The 9,069-nt window shown below is 32.0% G+C and overlaps 1 long non-coding RNA gene across 1 annotated transcript; it reads left to right on the top strand.

Moving 5' to 3' along the window:
• Positions 1 to 7,006: 7,006 nt before the first annotated feature.
• LOC114076154 lies at positions 7,007 to 8,754 on the top strand. The gene is made up of 2 exons (XR_003576975.1): positions 7,007 to 7,281; positions 7,397 to 8,754. It is a non-coding gene; the product is annotated as an uncharacterized LOC114076154 (long non-coding RNA).
• Positions 8,755 to 9,069: the final 315 nt, after the last annotated feature.

Consider the following 9,069-nt stretch of genomic DNA (forward strand, 5'->3'; position numbering starts at 1 on the left):
GAGTGCAGCAAACGTGCCATCGTCTTCAACTCAACCGCAACTCTAGCCAGTCTTCATCAAGCCAGATTTCAGGGTGAGCTATTGCTTCTAGCTTGGACTGGATCTTCCTCTTCATGTCTTGATGCCTTGAAGTTCCGGCATGGACTAGCTGTTTATTATTTTAGCTTCTTAGATATTCTTAGATTTAGTAATATGAGGATAGATGTTCTTGTGGTGATGACTTCCAGATTTTGGGGATGATAAGTATTGAGTTTTTAGAAGTTATTAATTGATTTCATTAATGAGTGTTAAGTCTTCCGCATTATTATATTTTGTTATTTACGGTTGAAATGTTAGAGTATAGATTGGTTGGTTCGCTCACATAGTAGGGTAAGTGTGGGTGCCACTCGCGACCCGTTTTGGGTCGTGACATTTGCCTAGTTGCTCCATTCTTTAGTACGAATGTGGTAGCGTTGAATAATAAGTCTGAAAGAAGACAAGTGATTAAATGTATGAATAGGAGCGTGAAGGGACATATTATAATAGTCATCATTGTGGTAATTAAAAAAGGGAAGAATAATATGAGTTTTTCAATATTCCTTCAAACTGTGAAAAATAATTGTATCACCAAAATGGCATGAAAGGTCGTTGGACAAGCGGTTATCGTACAACCTGATTTGATAAGTTTATAAATCCTCTGTCAAAAGAAAGAATGTAAAGCGATTGTGTTCTTTATCTTTCAAGGTGACGTTGAGGTGAGTCATGTAAATATGTCACATGTTTAAATGGTTATGGCCACTCATGAAGAGATTGTGACTTGTGATAAATATGATGAATGTTTGACCATTCTGAAAGTGAATGAGTCAAGAAATAATAAAAAATATTATGAATTAGATATATGTTATGTCATGTTGGAATCGATATCAAATAACCATCGACGGTAGCTTTGATATGAGGTAGCGCTCAATAATATAAATTGTGTCGAGGATCTTGAATTCAAATCTATCATAGAGTGTGACAGATAAATGATTGACCAAGTAAAATACATAATTCAAGTATATTTTGTTTCACCTAGAGAAGTGATGTTTTGGATTGACAGTCCATAAATTAAGATATAATGTCAGTGGGGTAAAAAAAAATATTATGCAATGGTATAACCGTAAGATATCAAGTACGACTTGTTCCGTGGGCATAAAGGTTGTTGAAAAAATTCCGACATTATTGGATATGTTTTCTCCTATTTTGGATGCAATGAAATTTGTTTTGATGTGGCAACATATGAAAACTTGAATGCATATAATGGGTAATTATCATGTCTAGCTAGACAATTTTGAAGGTTATATGAAAATCCTTAAAGCAATCAAGGTGTCTGAAGCATCTAAAAGTTTGAAAAAGACTTTTTCAATAAAACTTCAAGAATTCTTAAATGGATTGAAATAATCAAGGAAGAAAACGGTACAAAAAGAATGACCCAAATTGTCCTTGCATTTTTATGAAAAAGTCAGGGTCTGAATTTGTTATAATAGTTGTGTATGTTAATGACTTGAACATCATTAGCACTTTTAAAGATCTTTCAAAAATTGTTGAGTGTTTAAAAATGTGAAAAAGTCTTGGTAAGACAAAATTTTATCTTGACCTGCAAATTGATAATTTGACAAATGAAATATTTTTCATCAATCAACATACATAGAAAAATTTTGATGTGATTTTATATGAATAAATCAAATTCATTGAGTACCCCAATGATTATGAGTTTGCTTGACATAAATGATGAGTCATTTTGATCTCAAAAGAAGGATGAAGAGCTTCTTGGTGATGAAACTTTGTATTCTAGTGCAATCAGGGCACTAATGCATCTTTCTAACAATACTCGATCAGATATTTGTTTTGCAACAAGATTCAGTTCTTCCCCCAACAAAAGGTCATTGAAATGGTGTTAAGCACCTATTTGATATCTTCAAAGGACTAGAGGCATGAATTTATTTTATTTCGAATAATACGTATCAAAAGATATGTGTACTCATTTTGCTTCACTAGAATTTTTTCCCACTGAATTTTTTCTAGTAAGATTTTAACGATGCACATAATCTATGGACATTCAAGGGGGGGTGTTATAAATCCATTGTATTGTGTGGATTGTCCATTAAGTCTATCCAAGAATTAATTCAATTCAGGTATGGATGCTTCCAAGGTAATAAGAACATTAAGGGATAAACATGTATCTACTAGTTGGATGACTTTTGTAGTAATATCTCAACACTATAAATAGAGATATCACTCACCATTTGAAGGATACACTTGAATAGAAAAATAGTTTTTTCTCTTTCATCTTACTTCTCTTTCAGTTATATTACGAGCTTGATTTTATAACAGAAATAACTTATTTTATCCCTATTTTGTAAATATTTAAATAAATAATTTAAAAAATAGCTAAGATCTTCAAACAAAAGAATAAAGTAATCTTATATTTTATTTCCAAATTACCTTATACCGAATTAATTGCCAGCTTGGAGACCGTGAAAGTACTTTTGCAGTGCAAGTAGAACTTTAGAGTAGGGGTTTCTCTACTGCTAAGCAAAGAAGAAAATACAGCATAGGGAGGAGAGAGAAAGCTCTTCTCTCTCTGCTCTTTGTTTGTTTGTTTGTTTGTTTTGGAGCTCTGTGTTGAGCACAGTGATCGTCAAGATCATCTTCTATAGTTTTTTAATCAGTTATACATTGTAACTTTTATTTGCATTCATCATTTTCTCATGTATTTTAATGCTAAATCTCTTACCCTGTAGATAATTTTGATCGATTCAATATTTGTTTATTTGTTGTTGGAATATTGTAACAACCCGCTAGGTCGTTTTGATAAATAGGACTATTTTGACTCCTTTTAAAAATTTGAAGGGATACTTTTAAGCTATTTGGTAGCTACGAATATTTAGTTGATGAATATTTATTAAATAATAATGTAGTTGAATAGTTAATGGGCCAAGCCCATAACTTATTTAATTATTTAATTTCTTGACCCACATAATTAAAAGGAAAAATTACTTAATTACACAATCTTTGTTTTCATATTTTCTAAAATTTCCTACCATTTCAAAATATTACAAAAATCTCTATTTTCCTTTCCTTCTCTCCTTTTCTAGATACATAACTTACAACTCTCTAATCCAAAGATTTTTGTTCCTATTTTCACGCCTGAAATTACTCCCACAGATTAGTAATTATCTTCATCACTCCAATTTTTGAATTTCAAATTTATCCTCTCTCTAGTTTATTAATTTCTTGTCCCTAAAGAGATAGAACTATTTCTTCATCAAAAAAATTCTCTAGTTCTTGAATTATCGTTTAATTTTTTTTTAGCTTTTTCATCTACAATTTTCTGATATCGTTGTTGTGTATAATTATCCTACTCAATATAAATGTACTTGAGACATAAACATTACCAGTATATCATTTATATGTGTCGAGTTCTACAATGTATCTTCAATCCTATTCAAGTTTTAAAAGGCTATTAGACAGTACCAAATCAGATGTATGTTATNTGTATCTACAATTTTTCGTGTTTGTTCAGTCTTATCCAATTTAGAAGGCTATGTATATGTATATGTATATATTGTTCAATAATAATCTTGATACATAAATCACAATGTTCTATAATTAGAGCATTATGTATCAGTTTCAATAATAGGTATATGATACATAACATTGACAATGTTGACTGCTTTATTATGTATTATCTTTTTAACCCTTATATTTTGATTTTTATGATTCATTATGCAACACATTGATGTAACTTTCTACTACCTCTGAAAGAAGTAAAAGTTTCAGATTGACAACCAATACAGATACATATTAATGGCGAATGTGTATCAAACGTAATTGATATATACTAATGACCATGATACATTAATACAAACTACAACTAAATATCCGTTCTTTTGGCAACTAATATGGTATTTGATACTTAATAACACTATTGTGTCAATCTAAAATCAACAATCGAATACATTAAAATAACCAATGATACAACAATTCATAAAAAATCGATTACACAATATCTCGAGATCAATCAAAAAATCAACTACACAACATCTCCCGTGATGAAGATAAGGTTCAGAATGGGCTTTGAGTAGATAAACAGTAACCCACTTAACAACATCCATAGCATGACTAAGTTCTTCACTAGCAGCCAATTATCTACCATATTCCAAAAACTCCATTAAAACATTCCATGGACAAACTAGATCCACATTATTACCAACATCATAATAACTTCCAACCAAATCAATCTGCAAAAGTATCCCCCCAAAAAATCAAAACTCTAATTCATCACAAACCATTTACAACTAAAATAAAGCTAATTAATTTTATAACATACCACACTAGATTTTTCATCATTAAGTCCAGAATTACCCTTCCATTGAACTCTCTGGTTATGAGGAAGATACCCAGATCTCTTAGCTCCGTAAAATAAAAAAATTTTACTCAAAACTTCACCATAATTTTGCCCAGCTGATGTTACTGGAAGAATAAGAATAATAACAAAACTAAACGGATTTTCAATTAACACAGAGAAGAATTTTGAACCTAAAAATATTTTGATAATGTCATCAGACAATTGTATAGGGATAAAATAACACTCGTCTCTGTAATGTATCGAATCTTCATATTTTTCTCGACTCATCAATCTCCAAGCTACAATATTTGATTCAACTCATCTCTCTTTCTCAGATTCTTGAATCTCTCAATAAAATAGAGATATTCATAATGTATCAACTCAATTTTTCAATGATTTTGAATCGAAATATAAAAGATTTTTAACAATTTGGGAGAAGAAATTTGAAATTTGAATTTTTTGAAGTTGTTTTGCTTTGGTAGAGACTGATTAGCAGTGAAAATAAATTAATTGAGTAATTTATGGATTGAATAGTTAATTTTATGTGTCTTTTCCATTTTAAGCGCAACAGAAAAGATTTTGTTCTCTTTTTTTAGCTCAACAAACAGATTTTTCTTGTATCAGAAATTAATGTATCCGGATGGTGAGTTATGTATCATAATTGCAGGTGATTTGATGGAATTAATTTTTTTTTAAAAAGTGTTTCATGCCTAATTGCTAAGTCTCAAAACTAAAATATTATTATATATTATGGTTGTTAAGGAATTGAAAAATTTCTATGTTTGGCAGTGAATATAGCATAGTGTTGTTTTCTTGGGTTTAGAAGGCAAAAAAAAATTTTTTTTGTTTCCTACCGTAAATTGTTGTTGGCCTTATAATTGTCACATTTGGTAGATATATACTTAAGGAAATGACAATTTGCAGAATGAATTTTAGGAGGAAGAAGGGTCACGTTGCAGCAGTGCTTGCGCTGTTAATTTTAAAATTTATTATTATTTTATTTATATATCAAATTACGATACTAGTTTTTGATATAGTGAGATAGGTAATTAATTATTAGGTGTATTATATGATTAACATTGAATTTTAGGGTAGTTTGAGAGATTAAGGTTAAATTCTTGGCTTGAAATTTAGCAAATATGATAATTTTGGCATATAAATTATATCAAGAATTGGAGCTTGATTAGAAATATGAGTGAATTTTAGGGTCTACGATAGACATATAATAATTTGAATGTCTACAAACTCGCTTACTTACGAATGTTGCATTATAAGTAGATTGGGAACGTTTCAAAATTTTGCGAAAAGGGAAGGAACCATCTTAAGTATTCGTGGACGTGTACGGCATTCAAGGTATGTTAAGACTTTTAGACTTGTTGAAGGACGTTTCCCTAAATTAAAGATTAAAAATGAAATAGACAAAGGGGTAAGGGCGAAAGATGGGAGTCTCGTATCAATGACGTGACGGGCATTGGTACGAGTACAGAGTTATTAAAGGGAAAGTTACTACTATAGAATGTGGATTGTAATTTGAGAATGCCAAAGCATATGGGCATTAGCTGATATATTATTGAGTTGAAATACTTGTGTGTTTGTGATTTCTTTATTACACCCGTATAGTTGTGATAATTGAGGTGGTTATGTATTATGTTGATATTTGACTGATTGAGGTGAATCATCATCCCCTTATTTGAAATAATATTGTGCACATGCATTGACATGAGATTGAGTGTAAGTTGGGCACGTGGAGATCGTCCGTGATGGGGATGGTGATATGTAAAGATTATAATTTGGGCACGTGGAGATCGTCCGTGCGGAAATTGTTTGATTTTATAATAGTGCGTTGAGATCGTCCGCACAGACACGTGGAGATCGTCTGTGTCGGTATATGGACCTCGCGAGTCCCCCATGGGTCATGAACTCTCAATGTATTTCCGAGGAGTATCATGTATATACGGTTGAGAGAGTACTGGGTATTCTGAGGCATATCATTTCATGGTGTCATATTGTATTGTATCTCATGACATCCTTTCTTCTTGATAATTATGTGTTTTATTGGTGATTGGAAAGTACTTGATGTTTGATTACCTCTATTTGATGAAAAACTTGATTGGTAAGTGTAATATAGACTTGTATAATTAAAGAATTGATTTTTCTTATATAAACCCCCGTCACTCATTCTTCGTTGTCGATCAATGAGATATATTGGGTACACGTGGTTTCGTACTCATACTACACTTGTTGCAATCTTTGTGGTGCAGATTCGATTCTGAGTACGAGCACATCTCGTGGAGCAATTTGAGTTCGAGTTTGGAGTGTCTTGGAGTTGTGATGAGCTGCTTGACTGTTCCGTGACCCACACCTCCCTCTATCTATTACTTAAATTGTTATTTAGTATTTAGACATATATCCCTTATATTGAATTTGTCATTTTAGTTTCAGACTTGCATCGTATTTTAGAAACTCTTATACTTATGACACCAATTCTTAGGTGGTATTTTTAGCTTTCCGTAGTTCGTACTTATAAAGAGCTTTATGTTGGAGATTTTCACTAAAGTATTTACTTTTTCTCACTATTTAGTTAAAATTGGTAAAATATGTTTACCTATTGGTTGGAAACATAGGTGTAATGTGAATTTTGGATCGTGACAAATAGTCAATCAACTAACGGATTTTCAGGTATAGAAACACTAATTACAACCCATCTTCAATTTTTGGAAGTTTTTGATTCGGTACAATCAAACCCTAGTTTTTATGGCTAGATCTACTACTGGCCCGATTCATAACTCTCACCGGAATACTACATCGGAAACCGATGGTTCCAACTGCCAAAACCGATTGTTGTCCAGGGAGTATAAACTTAAATAGGAAATCTTTCCTCAAAGATTTTGAAAGCTTAGAATCATACGAAGGTTTGTCTAAATATATGAGAAGTGAAGATATTTATTGAGAACTAGATGAATATATATTCTATCTGTATAATAACGTTGTTTGTGATAGTTCTTTGAAATTTTTGCTGCATCACAGTGACATATGTTGGATGATTATACATTCGGGGCTGAGTTGAAGGTGGATGGAGAAGTCTATTGATATTCTCTTAGATCAATGGCTCTTCTGTATTATTTCAGAGCAACCCCACTTATATAGAGAGAGCATGGGTGGTTTGTGAAAGAAATTTTAGTTATATAAGGAGCAGAATTTGTGCTTGTGGAGATTGTCCGAGTAAACGGAGATGAAAAAGAAAACTTGAATTTTGTAAACAATACAGAGTCTAAATGTAATTAGTTGAATGTAATAAAAAAAAATAAAGACCAAAAAGTTACTCTTATGGTTTCACATTTCATTTTATGCAATTAAATACGTCGAACAGTTATAAGATAAGAACTGTTTTTTTCATTTTTGCAGGTAATGGAATTGACAGATAATATACAATTGATACTGAATGCTGTTAGGTTCTCTAGTGTTGTAGAAGTGCAAGTATCCTTTCTATATGTGGTTGTGGTCTATCTAGTCTTTTAGTCTCTACATTCTGTGGGCAAAGAGGAAGGGTTCACTATGTGTTATTTGAGTTTTTGGCGAAGTGCTTGTGTTGCAAAAGAATGGAACACACTTGTTAAAGACGTTAGAGATGTGAGCACAGAGTCTTGTGTTCACCTAGAGCCTGTTACCCTTGTAAATGATTTTCAAGAATTCGATAGCCTTATGCATTGCCCACCATGTTCTTTGACGTAGGTCTGCTATGAAACAAAATTATGATTTGTAATGTGTCCTACGTTCACAATTGCTGCTGTTTGAATTTATATAGTGTTTGTTTGCTGATGTCCTGAGCTGATTGAGATGTTTAGTGCTTCAGAAGTAGGAAATTGCTTGGATGTCGAAAATACTTTGATAGTATTTGCATCTACACTCTTGCATGGGCCTATTTAGGCATTTAGTGTTTCATAACTAGGAGCACTTTTAAGAGTATTTGTATAGTATTTGCCTCTTAAACTGTTACAGGTTCTAAGATATTTCTTCCTGGTGAAAAGTTAAGGTGGAGAAATGACTGGTCTCATTGGCTCCTGCCACCATCAGTGTCAAATTCTCAATCTCTACAAACTCCTGATTTACTTGTACAAAATCAGAATTGCTGGCTTCTGATTTTTGTCTTCGTGTGAAGCAGAGAGAATGAATGAGTATGATGTTGTTGTGCTGTGAAGGCTTTTTCGGGCACATTATTATCTTGTTATGTTCTTTCCATTTGTTTCAAACATAGCACCATTGACTCTTTCCTTATATTTATCATAGTATATTATAAAGAGGCATTTGTTGCCCTTCCAAAACTTAATAAGCATCCTTATGCTTGGTTGTGATACATTGGTTTCTTTTCTATATAATCAGAGGAATACTTGTGTGTTTTGGGGATATGTTATTGTTAGGATTAATTATGGAAGTCCCACCTTTTAGTTTACTTATTACCATTATCGCCTATAAGTTCTATAATTTTTTAAAATTTCTCATTTTTGCGCATCACATTAATGTATTTCGCGCATCAAGTTAATGTATCATGTGCATCACATTAGTGTATCTAATGCATCAAATTAGTATATTATGTGCAAAATCTACCTCGCGCATCAAATTAGTGTATCATGTATGAAATGTAATGTATTTTACTTAACGATTAATGTATCTCGTGTGTTAGATTAATGTTTCAGCGCTTA

The sequence above is a fragment of the Solanum pennellii genome, chromosome 2 (genome assembly GCF_001406875.1).
Source record: "Solanum pennellii chromosome 2, SPENNV200".
NCBI classification, from domain to species: domain Eukaryota; kingdom Viridiplantae; phylum Streptophyta; class Magnoliopsida; order Solanales; family Solanaceae; genus Solanum; species Solanum pennellii.